Consider the following 19505-nt stretch of genomic DNA (forward strand, 5'->3'; position numbering starts at 1 on the left):
CAATTTATTCAGTTAATAAAGTCTTGCTTAGAAGCTTAAGACACTTAAAAATAGAATAATTCATTATAAACTTTTAAACAATTTTAGTTGTTTTTTTGACTCTGCTGGATCGTCATTGCTGTGGAGGCTTTCCTCTAGTTGCAATGAGTGGGGGCTACTCTAGGTGCAGTGCACAGCTTCTCACTGCAGTGGTTTCTCTTGTTGTGGATAATGGGCTCTAGGGTGTACCAGCTTCAATAGTTGTAACACATGGGCTCATTAGTTGTGCCTTCTGGGCTCCAGAGCACAGTCTTAATAGTTGTGGTGCACAGGTCTAGTGGCTCTGTGGCATGTAGGATCTTCCCAGGTCAGGGATCCAACCCATGTCCCCTGCATTGGCACATAGATTCCTTGCAACTGAGCTACCAGGGAAGTCTGAATTCATTATTCTATAAAATTTAGTTTGATCTTGACATTACTGTATCCCACCCAAATATCTAACCAAATAGGAGCTAGATTTCTATATTTAGCTCGTGGGTTCCTTGTCTTTTAATTCTCTGTAAGTCAACATGTTTCCAAGGAAACTAAATTCACTTTCCAGCTGGATACTGCCAAACACAAATTAGAACTATGAGTAGGTTCTACCTGGATCAAGACAACATATAATATTAATCTTGTAGTGACTAAAAATATTATCATGATACTATATGAGACCTTTTGAAAATCTTCCTAAAGGTTTTGTGTCTTCATTTTGGGGTCATTTGCATAACAGGAACAGTTATATTATTCTTGATTATCACCAAGACAAATAATGCCAAATAATATCATAGTTTTCTATAACACTTGTGATATAAGAAATTTGCATAGTGATCAGAATAAAACAGAATTTTTAATATTATCTATCTATCTAAATGATAGGAGCACAGATTACCAAGCATGGTAATAGGCATACATATCTTCTGCTACTTTTTGAGCAAGGTTAGAATCAGGAATTTCTTTTATACCATGGAATACCATGGTATCAGTTAGGAGTTAGTGTGGTAAAACACAAAATTATTGGGAATCATCTGGCTTCTTCATGAAATTTGCTTTTTCTTTGATATAGATAAATTTTGTGTATGGGATGTCTGATACTCTGTATCTTGAATCCAAGATTAATTCATGCTTTCATCAAGCATGAACTATTTTATACAAAGCAAGCTTCATTAAGGAAGACCCTTTTTAAAAATCTTATGCATTAATCCTCAGTGCCTGGGGCAGTGCCTTACTCCTAAGACATAGATGATGCATCTGCTGAAAAGATTCTGATTAAAATATTAATTTTTTTAAAGATCTCATTAATAGGGCTAATGAATCAATGATTTTTCTTTGTATTAAACACAAAGCAATAAAACAGTTTTTAGTTTGAGTGAATGGTCAAAGTTTATTGAATTAAAATTATAAACATTTTACCTGCTCCTTCCCACTTAAAACACCCTAAATTATTGTCATGTTCACTTTCATTTGTATTAGGTAAAACTAAATTTGAGTGGAGATGAAAATGTAGAATTACTTATACTTGACTAAGTGGTTTGAATTTTTTCCCCTATCAAAACCTACCAAAGGTTCTACCTCATTATATTTCTAGTTTAAGGTGATGGTTCTTTTACTAATTTCCTATGACATAGTGAATTTCTCCCCCTTCATTCTGATGGTCCCTTAACTTGTATTTTTATCACCTGGGTAATGCAACTGACAAGTGTGTATATGAACACTGACACATCTCATCCATATATATTGTAGTCAAGGAGAGTAATTTGCCCAAAGATCATAGCCTGCCCAGCAATTTATCTCACACCTGCCCAGACAGACACAGCAGTCTAGCTCATCCATCAAAGTTCATGATATAAACTCAGTGGAATTTGAAGCTTACAATAAGAAAGTGAAAAGGGTGTAATCAAGATTACATGCAAAGTGTCATAGAGCATACAGGTCCATATTTTAAATCAACTATTTGTCAACACTCAAGTTAATTTGAAAGTATATATCCTTTTGAATACATATATATTTCATGAATTCAGGCTAACTTTTTATAGATTTAAATTATAATTTCCCAGTATTAAAATGTAAATTTATAGAAATTCTTAAAAATCTTGGAAATCTTTTAAGTTAGAATTATAAACTAGGGTTAAGTCTTAAATGTCCAGAAACACAGATTACAAATAGAAACCTTTGTTCCTGTGTTTCACATTTTCATTGTCTCAGAAAATTCAAATGCTAGAATAAATTCTGACATTAATTAATCAATCCTAACACAATAAACATAATCCTTTCCAGTTCATTATGGTGGCATCTTAACATTTTTTTTTATGTTTTAACATATTATTTTCACAATCTTGTTCATTAGAATGAGCACTCCACATGGATACAGTTGCTGGTATCCCTACTTTACAGATAAGAACACTGAAATTTAGAAATGTTAAGAAATTTGTTCAAAGTCATAAAACTGGCTACTATAAGTACTAAGAACAGCATCCAGATCATGTGAAACCAGAACTTCCCCCCAACACACAATTCAAAACTGCCTTTTCCTGTATTTACGTGTTTCAGAAAGAGTTGGAATGACACTTGGAGGCCATCTGGTCTAAGCTACCTGACTTTATAGATTGAAAACACAAAATGAAGTTCAGAGTGAGGGGATAGAGCTAAGATGAGGACTCAGGTTCCTACATAGAAACCTGAATACCATATGTTCAAGGTACTGTTTCCGGAAAATTCTCAAATATTTGGTGTGGTTATCGGTCATGTTTAGAGCATGTGAATTTATTGTCTCTATCTTAGTGCTTATAACATAGAGGCAACGTTTTCTGAACAAACAGTTCTAACCAGGAGATGAGAGGTGGTTCTTTAAAGTGCCAGGCACTTGTGCCTGTGCACATCCAGGCACCAATCTAGCCGAAAACCTGGTTTCAAATTTAAATGAAAGGCATCATTTTCATGTACCATGTACCACCAGTTCAGTCACTCAGTCATGTCTGACTCTTTGTGACCCCATGGATTGCAGCACACCAGGCTTCCCTGTCCATCACTAACTCCTGGAGCTTGCTCAAACTCATGTTCATTGAATCGGTGATGCCATCCAACCATCTCATTATCTGTTGCCCCCTTCTCCTCCTGCCCTCAATCTTTCCTGGCATCAGGGTCTTTTCAAATGAGTCAGTTCTTCGTATCAGGTGGCCAAAGTATTGGCGCTTCAGTTTCAGCTTCAATCCTTCCAATGAATATTCAGGACTGATCTCCTTCAGGATTGAATGGTTTCATCTCCTTGCAGTCCAAGGGACTCTCAAGAGTCTTTTCCAACACCACAGTTCAAAAGCATCAATTCTTCTGTGCTCAGCTTTCTTTATGGTCCAACTCTCACATCCATACATGACTACAAGATGGCTTTAACTGTAGGGACCTTTGTCGGCAAAGTAATGTCTCTGCTCTTTAACACTCTGTCTAGGTTGGTCATAGTTTTTCTTCCAAGGAGCAAGTGTCTCTTAATTTCATGGCTGCAGTCACCACCTGCAGTGATTTTGGAGCCCAAGAAAATAAAGTTTGTCACTGTTTCCATTGTTTCTTCATCTGTTTGTCATGACGTAATGGGACCAGATTCCATGATCTTAGTTTTTTGAATGTTGAGTTTTAAGCCAGCTTTTCACTCTTCTCTTTCACTTTCATCAAGAAGCTCTTTAGTTCCTCTTCACTTTCTGCCATAAGGGTGGTGTCATCTGCGTATCTGAGGTTATTGATATTTCCCATGACCCTGTGGACTGTAGCCCACCAGGTTTCTCTGACCATGAGATTCTCTAGGCAAGAATGGTGGAATGGGTTGCCACTTCCTTCTCCAGGGGATCTTCCCAACCCAGGGATCGAGCCAGCATCTCTTTTGTCTCCTTCATTGGCAGTGGGTTCTTTACCACTAGCACCACCTGGGAACTCCCAATATTACTAATAAGTTCTGAAATATATTAGCATCTAATTAAAATGAAAGCGATTGAGTTAATTGATCTATTTTCCAACTCCTAACCCTAATTTTTCAAAAATTTTCCAAGGTATGTAAACGTTTTCAAATTTACATCAAGATTTGTGAAACTTATGTCTGTGTTGGCAAGTAAGAGGGGGGAAATCTGAAGGGTTTAAATTATTTTAATTTCTCTGGGTCAGACACTTCAAAATCCAATACTTCAGAGAATGAAAATATGAAGAAAGGCCCAATTTGTCACATTGTTTAGCAGTTCAATAGATGTTCTTGTCTGTGAACTAGAGAACTATTTATTGTTTGCCTGAGTTCGGAGATGAGACAGAAAGTATGGGGTTGTGCTCTATTGCTGCGGTATCAACCTCTTAATTTCCTAGAGCATCAGTGCTATTGTTATGGATGCAAGCACAGAGACTGTAGGTCACAAAGATCCAATATCATAAATTTTGTCTAAGTAGTTTCAGATTTAGCAGCCAGAACAATACTGCACTTCAGTTAGAAAATGTATGACTTGGTTTTCACTTACGGTGTCCTTAGTGCTCACATAACCCCAAATATCTGTTTTTTCAGTTACAAAAGATTGAAGTTAGACTTGAGGATGTATTTTTCCTTCTACCTGTGAGCCTGTCATGAGGCAACACTAGAGGATCCATTTGAAGTGTTGGATTTATTGGTTTTGATAACCTTGAAATCTGCCTTGGTGTCTATTTAAAGATGATTCCTATTAGCACAGCTCATTTGTGCTTTGACTAATTGTTGGGCATTCCCTGCATACTGCATTCCCTGCATAATGTCCAGCTTGCACTGTGGAAAGACCACCCATCATTTCACAGCATCATGAGACTGCAGTAATTGCATTGGTTTAATACTATGCCATCCTTCAACTGGTAAAAATTACCCTCTCTTCAGATCAACTATTTCTTTAGGCAATACGTGACTTCTGGTTGGAGCATATTATTCTAATATTTGCCCAGAGAGATAGAAAAAACTGATTAGTCGTTTCAGCACCTTTATTCTTATAATGAACTTTTGTTGCTGCTAGAGTTACTAAAATCCTCTAATATCTGTTAAGGTTGGCCTATGTAGCTATCAGAGAACCATTGTGGCATTTGGTAAGTTTTATGCCATGGCCACAAATCTTTTTTTATGAGCTATTGTTTTCTCTATTATGATAGCCTTAAGAATAGCATTGTGATTTTACTTTAGTATGCTATGGTTTTTCCTGTGGTCATGTATGAATGTGAGAGTTGGACTGTGAAGAAGGCTGAACGCTTAAGAATTGATGCTTTTGAACTGAGGTGTTGGAGGAGACTCTTGAGAGTCCCTTGGACTGCAAGGAGATCCAACCAGTCCATTTTGAAGGAGATCAGCCCTGGGATTTCTTTGGAAGGAATGATGCTAAAGCTGAAACTCCAGTACTTTGGCCACCTCATGCGAAGAGTTGACTCATTGGAAAAGACTCTGATGCTGGGAAGGATTGGGGGCAAGAGGAGAAGGGGACGACAGAGGATGAGATGGCTGGATGGCATCACTGACTCGATGGACATGAGTCTGAGTGAACTCTGGGAGTTGGTGATGGACAGGGAGGCCTGGTGTGCTGCGATTGATGGAGTTGCAAAGAGTCGGACACGACTGAGCGATTGCTCTGATCTGATCTGATCTGATTGCAGACTGTTTTTACTGTGTTTTCAGATATTTTCATTTTCAAGCACAAAAATGAGACTGTCTAGCAGCTGCCACTATACTACATGTGAATGACTTTTGGTCTTGTTTAAGTGACCAAAGAATAAATAACAGCTGTCATCCATACAAGGAGACTTTAGTGAGGGCAGAAAATGTTACTTCAAGCCATTCCTATAATTTTGTATTGTTTATTTCTATATACAAATCTTAAGATTTCTTTTTCTCGCCACTGCTGTCTTCTCTGCAACAACTGCTTTTTCCTCATCAGGTTTTGCCTTGATAGCAATGACAGTAGCATTTGTACACAAAGATGGTATTTTTTTCTTTTGACAAAACTACTACATTGCCTCAGTTTTCCACTTGGAATAATGAATAAAGAACAAGAAGGTCTTGAATGCAGTAAAACAACAACAACAAAACAAAACAATCTTATGTCTTTGTTTTTTGATATTCTTTTTTTTCAGATGCAAATTTTATGACCATTAATAGCCAACATTTATCAATAGCATTTAGTATATATTATGATGTACTAGGCAGGGCGTACTATGTTTTATATTCATTATTTTTGGTGAGTATCGTCTCCATTTAACCAATGGGTAACAGAGACTTAACATTTTTTACTTTGGGAGACTTAACCAAAGATTTAAGAGAGCAGATTATTACAGTCCACTGAGAGTCATTAGAACCAAAGCATATCTTATTGCCAAATATTCCCTCATGCTTTTCTAAATCCCTGAAGCAATTAAATAAGATAAGTGTAGCCTAAACTATGTATGAGTTATTTTTGTTTTTTATTCATTTCTAGTTAGGAATTTCTTGTTAATTAAAAATACTTAATGACTGATGACTTTGAAATCATGTCACAATCTATTTTAACCAAAATATGATAATATATGCCATCCAGAGAGTTATGCCTTTCTTAGCCCCAGTGGTCACCTCGATATGTGTTGTATCATAATGCAAAACCTTTTGTGGCTTTTTATGTTGAAATCACCTTCAAAGCTTTCAGAATGTCCATTTTGGACATTTTTCAGAATGTCCACAATGATGCGCTCCTGTATTCATTGAGAATGAAACTTTTTTTTTTTTTTCAAATTGGTCAAAATTAATCAAATGAAACTATAACTGGAACATACTTGGCAAATGAAATATTCAGTAAACGAGTTTTGTTATTGTTTTTAACATTAATATTTTAAGTTCATGTCTGATAACTACGTTGGATGATCAGTTTAGGAGATACTGTTTGCAGCACTAGCAGTATGAGATAATTTTCTTACTTGTATTTGGAATGACTCCAACAGTACCTCCAAAGTAGAAAATATAAAATGTTTTTTTGATTAGTGGTGGTATGAGATAAATGCATAATTTCTCAAGTGATAATAATAAAGCACACCATTCATTTGAATAATGGAGACTATCAAAAATCCTTCTCAGTGCTTGATGATAATTTCATAATCAATAATATATAAAAATGAAATAGTAAAATTAAACACTTATGTAGAGCCTACGATGAACTAGGCACTGTTCACTGTGTATCGATTCATTTCCTTTAACAATTTTGTGAAGTAAGCTCTCTTATTGTCACCACCATTTTATAGATGAAGAAAAAGAGGCATAGTATGGAAGGTAGAAACTTGACCAGGATGACAGAGCCAGCAAGTGGCAAAGCTGGGATTTAAACCCAGATAGTCTGACGCCAAAGTCTATGCTCATAATCAAATCTGGGTACAATCAGCAACAACCACTTCAAAGTAAAAAGTATAAGTCAGTCATTTACTGATTTATAAAGATTAGGAGGTGAAGTTTAAGGATAACTAAATTAACCTCATTAAATTGACTTTAAAAAGTATTTTTTTTGTTTTAATCAAAACTAGCAACACATTCAAGGAGATTTTATATTCATATATTTGTTTTTCATTAATAAAATTTTAAAAATCTTGCAAAACATAAAAGTTTTGTTTAATGGAAAAATGGAGACACCTCTGATGATTCTTGACCTGTGGCACTTTAGAATATACATACAAAGTTGTCCAGCATTTTTGGAAAATGTTGTTTCTTCATAAACATTGCTATTTTAAAGTCTAATGCTTGAAGAACATTACAAATAAAAATATACTTAAAAGGCATATTAATTTCAGATAACTGGGGGCATTAAATGCAATTAAAGAGCAATTTTGAATATTTCTGATTCATATGAAAACTAGCTTATTTTGATCTTGTGAGAAATGAGTAGTCTCTAGTTGCAAAAAAAATTAAAAATTAAAATATAGGAAAATGTTTTAAATATGTCTCCTGGGAAAGCATTATATTTTTGTTTTAAAGAAAAGAATCAATTTTTAACAGTGACTCACATTTTAATACCTGTGAATTTTAAGTTTTATTTAAGAAATGAAAATAATAATTTGAGCATTTTTCCCTTTCATTTATAAGTTTCTGTAGAATATTAATTCCATTTTTTGAAAGGTAAATTTGCTCTGAACTATTTTCTGAAATCCATGAAATATGGGTATATGCATAAGCTTTTAAACTAATTGAAGAAAAAAGCTTATGCTTGCTCAATAGTACTATTTTTTGTATGAATTTATTTAATGGTTTTTAGTTTAAATTGTTAGCATCTGCTATCTAATCTCTTAATGATAATTTCAGATATCCTGGAATTTGTTGTCAAAGTAATATTAACATGAGATATCTATTGTTTTACATTGAGATAATGAAGAAATATCACATATATTTAGATTCCATTTTGAGGTAATCTTAGCTATTTTGGTTTGGTTTCTTGTTTGTCCAAAGGAGTTAATCTCTTGGAATCTTACATGAGCCTTGGAGATTTGTATCCCAATTTTACAAACCATTTTAGAGAAGACTGAAAGGTGGTGAGTGTGCTAGGAATAAATAGCTAAATTATTTTACAATTACTTAGAGAATTTCTTGCTATAAAAATTCAAATTATATAAAGTCCATCTAGTCAAGGCTATGGTTTTTCCAGTAGTCATATATGGATGTGAGAGTTGGACTGTGAAGAAAGCTGAGTGCTGAAGAATTGATGCTCTTGAACTGTGGTGTTGGAGAAGACTCTTGAGAGTCCCTTGGACTGCAAGGAGATCCAACCAGTCCATTCTAAAGCAGATCAGTCCTGGGATTTCTTTGGAAGCAATGATGCTCAAGCTGAAACTCCAGTACTTTGGCCACCTCATGAGAAGAGTTGACTCATTGGAAAAGACTCTGATGCTGGGAGGAATTGGGGGCAGAAGGAGAAGGGGACGACAGAGGATGAGATGGTTGGATGGCATCACCGACTCGATGGACGTGAGTTTGGGTGAACTCCGGGAGTTGGTGATGGACAGGGAGGCCTGGAGTGCTGTGATTCATGGGGTCGCAAAGAATTGGAGATGACTGAGTGACTGAACTGACTGACTGACTATTTTTTTTATTTTTAAAGAGAAAATTGTGTCTCCAAAATTTAATCTACTTTAAGATTTCAACCAGAATGGGGATGATTTTGCTAATTTAAAAAAAATGTTTTTCTCTCATTTTTTGAATGAATCATTAAAAATATTAATGATTAGGGAGATTAAATTATTTCAGTTTATTATTGTGTTACAATAGTGTTACAATGCAAAAATTTATTCTTAGATCATTTCTCATGAAATTGTAAATTTTTTTCATTTCTAGTACAATGTCTAGTAATGCTAAGGTTTTAATCTATGACTCCTTTTATTAAAATGTTACTGAAAGAGATCACATTTTTCCATGTTTAGAACACTGATATTTTAGAATTTAGATATGACTTTAATTACTGAAGCTGGGGGAACAGGAATTGCTGAGGGAGGGAAATGTTGCTGAATTAGAACTTGAACATGAGTCGTGTTAAATCATTTTTAGAAATTGTGCTGGCTTCTTTATAGTGCTTGCTTGAAACTGCCAGAAACATGTTTCCTTCTTAACTCCATTCATGAACATTAGAAAGTGAAAACGCTCAGTCGTGTCCGACTCTTTGCGACCCCGTGGACTGTAGCCTGCCAGGCTCCTCTGTCCATGGGAATTTCCAGGCAAGAATACTGGAGTGGGTTACCATTTCCTTCTCCAGGGGATCTTCCCAACCCAGGGATCAAACCCAGGTCTCCTGCGTTGCAGGAAGACTCTTTACCACCTGAGACACCTGACTGAATTATAAGCACCAGGTAGTAGGTACGATGCATAAATACAGATTCTGCCTTTTTTTTATTCTGTAGAAATATCTTTCCAGTAATGGGAAGCCTCCCTTTATCCTGTGGGTTCTATGGAGAAAAATAATCTATTGGTGATTTTAAATGAAAATCTTGCTGAACAGGACTGCTTATTCTTGGCACCTGAGCAAAAGAAGTAGAGTGGATTTTTTTTTTCTTTTTCTTCAGAATATAGATAGGGGAAATATTGCATAACCTCTTATTTAGCTCATAATAAAATCTGAACTTGAAAAGACTGAACTAGCAATAGATGAAAGAACCAGTTAGGATTCATAAATCAGAACTTTGAACTGAAATGAGAGAGTAGGGCTTATCAACTCAATCAAAATGGCTTGTGTCCAAAAAATACTGATGTATGAATATGTCACTTTTATCCTTAAAGTGCACATGAAATATTTGTAAGTCAAAACTATTTCTAATTTAGGATTTATTGCCATGGTTCATAACTGAACTAGATTTTATAAATCTGCTAATGGGCTTGTAATTGTAGCATTTTTAAAAAAAATTTATATAAAATGTAGTGTATAAAGCTATTCTGGGGTATATAAACTATCTTATTTATATATTATTTTCTTAAAATTCTAAGATTCAAACTTAGAGAGTCATCCTCCTTAGATCTCAGTTACGTGTTGTTTTGGTACTTCAAGCAATGGTTGTTTTATGAGTAAAGCTGGAATCAAGATTTCTGGGAGAAATATCAATAACCTCAGATATGCAGATGACACCACCCTTATGGCAGAAAGTGAAGAAGAACTAAAGAGCCTCTTGATGAAAGTAAAAGTGGAGAGTGAAAAAGTTGGCTTAAAGCTCAACATTCAGAAAACTAAGATCATGGCATCCGGTCCCATCACTTCATGGGAAATAGATGGGGCAACAGTGGCTGACTTTATTTTTCTGGGCTCCAAAATCACTGCAGATGGTGTTTGTACCCATTGAATTAAAAGACGCTTACTCCTTGGAAGGAAAGTTATGACCAACCTAGACAGCATATTCAAAAACAGAGACATTACTTTGCCAACAAAGGTCCATCTAGTCAAGGCTATGGTTTTCCCAGTAGTCATATATGGATGTGAGAGTTGGACTGTAAAGAAAGCTGAGCGCCGAAGAATTGATGCTTTCGAACTGTGGTGTTGGAGAAGACTCTTGAGATTCCCTTGGACTGCAAGGAGGTCCAACCAGTCCATCCTAAGGGAGATCAGTCCTGGGTGTTCATTGGAAGGACTGATGCTAAAGCTGAAACTCCAATACTCTGGCCACCTGATGAGAAGAGCTGACTCATTTGAAAAGACCCTGATGCTGGGAAAGATTGAGGGCAGGAGGAGAAGGGGACAACAGAGGATGAGATGGTTGGATGGCATCACCGACTCAATGCACATGGGTTTGGGTGGACTCCGGGTGTTGGTGATGGACAGGGAGGCCTGGCATGCTGCAGTTCATGGGATCACAAAGAGTCAGACACAACTGAGCAACTGAACTGAACTGAATGAGTCTTATAGGAATATGTTTAATTTTTTATATTGAACATGAATATCTTATGTAGTTGCTTTTCTTATAATACTTCTTTATTGTCTATTCTGTGTTCAGCTGACTTACTTCTGTCATCACCTTCTAACTCTGTGTTGCCCAAAACAAGTATCCCTTTAGGCAGACTCAATTATATTTCTTCTAAGAATACAACTTTTACATAGTTCTTTAAACAATTTACATCATCTTCATGCTACAAAACCATTATATTTTGAACTGGAAGTTGTCTTGCCTCCTGAGTAAAAGGGAAATCAGAGCATAATCTTCAAAGTGGTTGGAGATGGATAACTATAAGAATTGATGCTTTTGAACTGTGGTGTTGGAGGAGACTCTTGAGAGTCCCTTGGACTGCAAGGAGATCCAACCAGTCCATTCTGAAGGACATCAGCCCTGGGATTTCTTTGGAAGGAATGATGCTAAAGCTGAAACTCCAGTAGTTTGGCCACCTCATGTGAAGAGTTGACTCATTGGAAAAGACTCTGATGCTGGGAGGGATTGGGGGCAGGAGAAGAAGGGGACGACAGAGGATGAGATTGCTGGATGGCATCACTAACTCGATGGACATGAGTATGGGTGAACTCCGGGAGTTGGTGATGGACAGGGAGGCCTGGTGTGCTGCGATTCATGGGGTCGCAAAGGATCGGACACGGCTGAGCGACTGAACTGATCTGATCTGATCTGATTCTTGGAAAAACAAACTCTCTCCACGTTTCTCAGTCTTGAGGATTTATGTTATCTTAAGTTTTGCTGAGGGCTTTATGTTTAACTTTTTAAATCCTCTGTCTGTATACATTTGATAAAATCACTAAAATAAGATTAACTTAATTTGTTTTTATCAATCACTAAGATATTCCAAAGATGCAAATCTAACTTTATGAAGGGGTAGATTGTGAATAGTCTCCTTGTATCCATGTTCCCCAATCACCCAGTTCATCTTCTCATGGAAACCAGTGTTGCAAAAATACCTTCTGAAAGATTCTTACTACAATTGACATTGAACAACATGGGTTTGAACTGTGTGGGTACACTTGTACATGGATTTTTTTTTTCAATAGTAAATACTACAGTATTATATGATTCCAGATTGGTTAAACTAAGAACAAAATGGATGCAGACCCATGGATGCAGAGCAACCTCAGATACAGACGAACCATACATGTGAAGGGCTGACTACAAGTTGTACACAGACTTTGAACTGCTCAGAGGGTTGGCGTCTGTAATCCCCAGGTTATTCAAGAGTCAATTGTATAATAATTTGAATCAATACAGAGAGGTATAAAGTATAAAATTGTTAAAAGTTAACCCAAATCCCACCTTCCCAATAACCATTGTTAATATCTAATAAATATTATTTTAATAGTTTCTCAATACATATATACAGTTGGAAGACAAAGCTGGATAAATGGAGGTGAATAGATGTATTTTAATTAAATAATTATTTAATTGCAATATTAAGAAAAGTATTACATTTAATTTTGCTTCAAGATAATATATACTGGGGCTTCCCTGGTGACTCAGCTGGTAAAGAATCTGCCTGCAGTGTGGGAGACCCCTGTTCTGTTCCTGAGTTGGGAAGATCTCCTAGAGAAGGGAAACACTACCCACTCTAGTATTCTGGCCTGGAGAATTCTGTGGACTGGATAGTCCTTGGGGTTGCAGAGTTGGACACAACTGAGTGACTGTTACTCACTTGCTCACTCACAATATATATTTAGATTCTGAAGAAGCTCTACTATGTATGGAGGGGAAAAAAAAGATCCTGAAAAAATTTGAGATCTTGGATTCTTTGTGCTCTTTTTACTACCTGTTTCAACTTAAGATGACATCCAATAAATTTCTGCTTATAAACTACACCTTACTGATGAGTCCTGAACCTTGATTGCTAATACTTATTTATTTTTTGTTATTTATATTATCAAGACTACATTTTATTTTATCATAGTAATTTCTAGCTTTTTTTAATTGAAATGGTTAAGCATTGAATCCATTTAAATTAAAAAAAAAGCAATCAAGGTTAATGCTTAACACCAGTTTTATCACCACAGTTGCTTTATTTCTGAGTGTTTTTGAGTATTTTGAGTATTCTTATTTAGTTGAATGTTTATTTTATAGTTTAAATGTAGGTAATTTAAATATAAATACATTTTTACATGACATTTTACTATATATTGTTATATATACATATATCACACTCAAGTCAGTCTTAAATTTTTTTTATTTGGTATTACATTGAATTCTTATATTTTAAAATACTATACACTAACTTTTGTAGAAATACAACCTGTATTTTCTCATACAAAGAACCCACTAAATGTGTTTCAGGAATGTAGAGATATTTCCCCCTTAAACAGCAAAAAAGTGAATTAAAATACTGCTTGTTGCAGTAATTTTTGCTTTTAAAAAATAAATATTTTATATGACAACATCTAATATATAAAGAGCAGTTATGAACAACAGACATCTACATATACTTTCAAAGCCTTATTGAAACTCTCCTATTGGCACTAGATACCAATCAAGGTGCAGCCATAGTTAGTAGCAGCCGTAGTTAGTAGCATATGCATATGCATGTGCCTATTGGCTATAATGTGCATGTTTGAAATATTCCATTTTGCCGTTGGGCCCATTCCTTTGTCCTTAGAATGACCTTAACCTCTGTCTTTGATCAGCTGAAGCAACTTGGGATCAGTTGCGTGTCTGGCTTCATAAAGCAGATATAAGGTTACTTCGTTCCTTTATATGATTAGCTGTGAAGAAAGTGTTTTAATACTGAGTCACTCTTCCAGTTAGAGGAATATAACCCTCTGAGGAGTTAGGTAGTCATTATTGATGAAAACGTTCACATTTTCCAGATCCAATCCTCTGAATCCTATCTGGACCAATCAGAATAGGAACTTCTCCATGTTTGAAAATTTAGGACCCAGTTATGTTCATTGGAAGTCTTGTCATCATGAATACTCAAGACAGGCCACTCTTCTCCCATTTGTCACATAAGCTCATCACATTTTTGGTTTCCAAAAAAACAATAGTTTTACCTTCTTTTTCCCTCAAGTTCTCTTCCATTAGTTTCCATTAAGATTTTCTTCCTTGCATGTGTCATTATATACATCCACAATCTGAAGAATATTGTGGTTTTTATTCTAGTGGACTAGTATTTATATGAATAAAATGTTTCAGGCAGTCTTCAGGAAGCAGTCTTACTTTTTTGGCCAAATTGGATCCTACACTATGGCTTGTCTATCAGATCCTAACAATATATGATCTTATATGGGGTAAAAGCCCATATCAGGCATTCCATATGCTTCATCAAGAAAAATGTAGGTTGTTGTCCTTAGTTTGATTTTTTCTCACACACTAAATATCAGTTAGTTTTATTGGAGTTGCAATACAGTTTTCCAGACTTCTCTCCAAATGCCCTTGTGAGGATCACCAAAGATACAAGTAGACTATAAGCAATAGGTTGTATAGTATTCACCAGCTGCTTGGTTTACTGTTGGCTAGTTTCTGATTTGATGCAGTACTAAGATGATGATCAATGAGGATGATGGTAGGCAGTATGTAAGACGTTTGCTTGAATCCATTTGAGCTAGTCCAATTATATCCGACCTATTCAGGGCAACTGGAGACCCCTGAGTTTGAACAACAGGGGGTTCAGTAAAGTTCTGTCTTATAATTCCATCTAAGACATGTACAGGGTAGTTTGCTTCAAAGAAATTCAGAATTGGCTTTGGACAGTTATTGGGTTTCTCTGTTGGCTCAGATGATGAAGAATCCACCTTCTAATGCAGGCTGCTGCTGCTGCTGCTAAGTCGCTTCAGTCATGTCCAATGCAGGAGACCCCGGTTAAATCCCTGGATTGGGGAGATCCCCTGGGGAAGGGAATGGCAACCCACTCCAGTGTTCTTGCCTGGGAAATCCCTTAGACAGAGGATACAGCCCATGGGGTCACAAAAAGTCGGACACGACTAAATAACTAACACTTTGACTTGGACAGTTATACCTCTAACTGCAGTTTCCTTGCTTCTGCAGTATGCTTCCACCTATTGTGCTATTTGTGGCCAAATTCATATGTTCTTGATCACAATTCATCTCAAATTTAGGCATCTTATCAAAATTCCTGTTCTTTTTAATCAGTTTCTCTCCAGGGTTTTTATAATTATTTCCAGATAGATGCTCTCCCTCAGTTCAGTTCAGTTGTTCAGTCATGTCTGAATCTTTGCGACCCCATGAACCACAGAATGCCAAGCCTCCCTGTGCATCACCAACACAGAGTTCACCCAAACCCATGTCCATTAAGTCGGTGATGCCATCCAACCATCTCATCTTCTGTCGTCCCTTCTCCTCCTGACCTCAATCTTTCCCAGCATCAGGGTCTTTTCAAATGAGTCAGCTCTTTGCATCAGGTGGCCAAAGTATTGGAGTTTCAGCTTCAACATCAGTCCTTCCAATGAACACCCAGGCCTGATCTCGTTTAGGATGGACTGGCTGGATCTCCTTGCAGTTGAAGGACTCTCAAGAGTCTTCTCCAACACCACAGTTCAAAAGCATCAATTCTTCAGTGCTCAGCTTTCTTTATAGTCCAACTATCACATCTATACATGACTACTGGAAAAACCATAGCCTTGACTAGATGGACCTTTGTTGGCAAAATAATGTCTCTGCTTTTTAATATGCTGTCTAGGTTGGTCATAACTTTCCATTCAAGGAGTAAGCATCTTTTGATATCATGACTGCAATCATGATTTACAGTGATTTTGGAGCCCCCAAAAATAAAGTCAGCCACTGTTCCCACTGTTTCCCCATCTATTTGCCATGAAGTGATGGGACTGGATGCTATGATCTTACATTTCTGAATGTTGAGCTTAAAGCAAACTTTTTCACTCTTCTCTTTCATTTTCATCAAGAGGCTCTTTAGTTCTTCTTCACTTTCTTCCATAAGGGTGGTGTCATCTGCATATTTGAGGTTATTGATATTTCTCTCGGCAATCTTGATTACAGCTTGTGCTTCATCCATCCCAGCATTTCTCATGATGTACTCTGAATATAAGTTAAATAAGCAGGGTGACAATATACAGCCTTGACGTACTCCTTTTCCTATTTGGAACCAGTCTGTTGTTCCATGTCCAGTTCTAACTGTTGCTTCCTGACCTGCATACAGATTTCTCAAGAGGCAGGTCAGGTGGTCTGGTATTCCCATCTCTTTCAGAATTTTCCACAGTTTATTGTGATCCACACAGTCAAAGGCTTTGGCATAGTCAATAAAGCAGAAATAGATGTTTTCCTGGAACTCTCTTGCTTTTTCGATGAACCAGCAGATGTTGGCAATTTGATCTCTGGTTCCTCTGCCTTTTCTAAAACTAGCTTGAACATCTGGAAGTTCACGGTTCACATATTGCTGAAGCCTGGCTTGGAGAATTTTGAGCATTACTTTACTCACATGTGAGATGAGTGCAATAGTGTGGTAGTTTGAGCATTCTTAGGCAATGCCTTTCTTGGGATTGGAATGGAAACTGACCTTTTCCTGTCCTGTGACTTCTGCTGAGTTTCCCAAATTTTCTGGCATATTGAGTGCAGCACATTCACAGCATCATCTTTCAAGATTTGAAATAGCTCAACTGGAATTCCATCACCTCCACTAGCTTTGTTCGTAGTGATGCTTTCTAAGGCCCACTTGGCTTCACATTCCAGGATGTCTGGCTCTAGGTGAGTGTGAGTGATCACACCATTGTGATTATCTGGGTCATGAAGTTTTTTTTTTGTACAGTTCTTCTGTGTATTCTTGCCACCTCTTCTTAATATCTTCTACTTCAGTTAAATCCATACCATTTCTGTCCTTTATTGAGCCCATCTTTGCATGAAATGTTCCCTTGGTATCTCTAATTTTCTAGAAGAGAACTCTAGTCTTTCCCATTCTGTTGTTTTCCTCCATTTCTTTGCATTGATCGCTGAGGAAGGCTTTCTTATCTTTCCTTGCTATTCTGTTGAACTCTGCATTCAGATGCTTATTTTTTTCCTTTTCTCCTTTGCTCTCACTTCTTTTCACAGCTATTTGTAAGGCCTCCTCAGACAGGCATTTTGCCCTTTTGCATTTCTTCTTCTTGGGGATGGTCTTGATCCCTGTCTCCTGGATAATGTCATGAACCTTCATCCATAGTTCATCAGGCACTCTGATCTATCAAATTTAGTCCCTTAAATCTATTTCTAACTTCCACTGTATAATCATAAGGGATTTTATCTAGGTAATACCTGAATGGTCTAGTGGTTTTCCCCGCTTTCTTCAATTTAAGTCTGAATTTGGCAATAAGGAGTTCATGAGCTGAGCCACAGTCACCTCCCGGTCTTGTTTTTGCTGGCTGTATACAGCTTCTCCATCTTTGGCTGCAAAGAATGTAATCAGTCTGATTTCTGTATTGGCCATCTGATGATGTCCATGTGTAGAATTTTCTCTTATGTTGTTTGAAGAGGGTGTTTGTTATGACCAGTGCGTTCTTGGCAAAACTCTATTAGCTTTTGCCCTGCTTCATTCTGTACTCCAAGGCCAAATTTGCCTGTTACTCCAGGTGTTTCTTGACTTCGTACTTTTGCATTCCAGTTCCCTATAATGAAAAGAACATCTTTTTTTAAGGTGTTAGTTTTAGAAGATCTAGTAGGTCTTCGTAGAACCATTCAACTTCAGCTTCTTCAGCCTTACTGGTCAGGGCATAGACTTGGGTTACCATGATATTGAATGGCCTGCCTTGGGAATGAACAGAGACTGTTCTGTCATTTTTGAGCTTGCATCCAAGTACTGCCTTTCGGACTCCTGTTGATTATGGTGGCTACTCCATTTCTTCTAAGGGATTCCTGCCCACAGTAGTAGATATAATGGTCATCTGAGTTAAATTCACCCATTCTAGTCCATTTTAGTTTTCTAATTCCTAGAATGTTGACGTTCACTCTTGCCATCTCCTGTTTGACCACTTCCAATTTGCCTTGATTCATGGACCTAACATTCCAGGTTCCTATGCAATATTGCTCTTTACAGCATCGGACCTTGCTTCTATCACCAGTCACATCCATAGCTGGGTGTTGTTTTTGCTTTGGCTCCATCCGTTCATTCTTTCTGGAGTTATTTCTCCACTGATCTCTGGTAGCATATTGGGCACCTTCCAACCTGGGGATTTCATCTTTCAGTGTCCCATCTTTTTGCCTTTTCATACTGTTCATAGGGTTCTCAAGGCAAGAATACTGAAGTGGTTTTCCATTCCCTTCTCAAGTGGACCACATTCTGTCAGACATCTCCACCATGATCTGTATGGCTGGAGTGGCCCCACACAGCATGGCTTAATTTCAATGAGTTAGACAAGGCTGTGGTCCATGTGGTCAGATTGGCTAGTTGTCTGTGATTGTGGTTTCAGTCTGTTTGCCCTCTCATGCCTTCTCTCAGTGTCTGCTCTCTTATTTGGGTTTCTGTTACCTTGGACGTGGGGTATCCCCTCACTTTTTTTTTTAAGCTCTCCCTAACTGCCTCCTAATGAAGGTTCATCAAACCACATACTGCCTGCAATCTTGGTCATCTGAGTAGGCAAACACATTGGTCATCTGAGTAGGCAAACAGGTTATCATTGTTTTGATTGGTGAGGAAGAAGCTGGAGAGAACTGAGTGCAATAACTCCCTGGGAGTGGCTTTGGTAACACTGAAACCTTGAGGGGGTTTGGGGATAGCCTTAGCTGAACAATAGCAAGACAAGAATTAGAGATACTAGACTAGAAACTAGTGGAAATAAATAAGGTCCTTTTATTGTTTTAGAAAGTGTTTATCGGTACTTTGGTCTATAAATTCTTTTATGTTTGAAGAAGCCTGCTCATTGCCTTTATTTTTTTTATTATTTATTTATTTTTAAACTTTACAAAATTGTATTAGTTTTGCCAAATATCAAAATAAATCCGCCACAGGTATACATGTGTTCCCCATCCTGAATCCTCCTCCCTCCCCATACCATCCCTCTGGGTCGTCCCAGTGCACTAGCCCCAAGCATCCAGTATCATGCATTGAAGTTGAAGTATCACTGACTTTATTATCATAATTATTAAATCATTAAAATGTGTTA

General features: G+C 37.0%; 1 protein-coding gene and 1 pseudogene across 8 annotated transcripts in view; one reads left to right on the forward strand and one right to left on the reverse strand.

The window, feature by feature from the left end:
* Nucleotides 1-19505, forward strand: part of NAALADL2 (N-acetylated alpha-linked acidic dipeptidase like 2) — a 1274580-nt gene that overhangs the window by 1084694 nt on the left and 170381 nt on the right. The gene's annotated exons all lie outside the window — the stretch shown is intronic.
* On the reverse strand, nucleotides 13920-19020 carry LOC147379557 (putative ATP-dependent RNA helicase DDX5 pseudogene; annotated as a pseudogene).

The sequence above is a fragment of the Bos grunniens genome, chromosome 1 (genome assembly GCF_055505025.1).
Source record: "Bos grunniens cultivar Pamir isolate PY7600 chromosome 1, Bosgru_T2T1.0, whole genome shotgun sequence".
Classification (NCBI taxonomy): domain Eukaryota; kingdom Metazoa; phylum Chordata; class Mammalia; order Artiodactyla; family Bovidae; genus Bos; species Bos grunniens.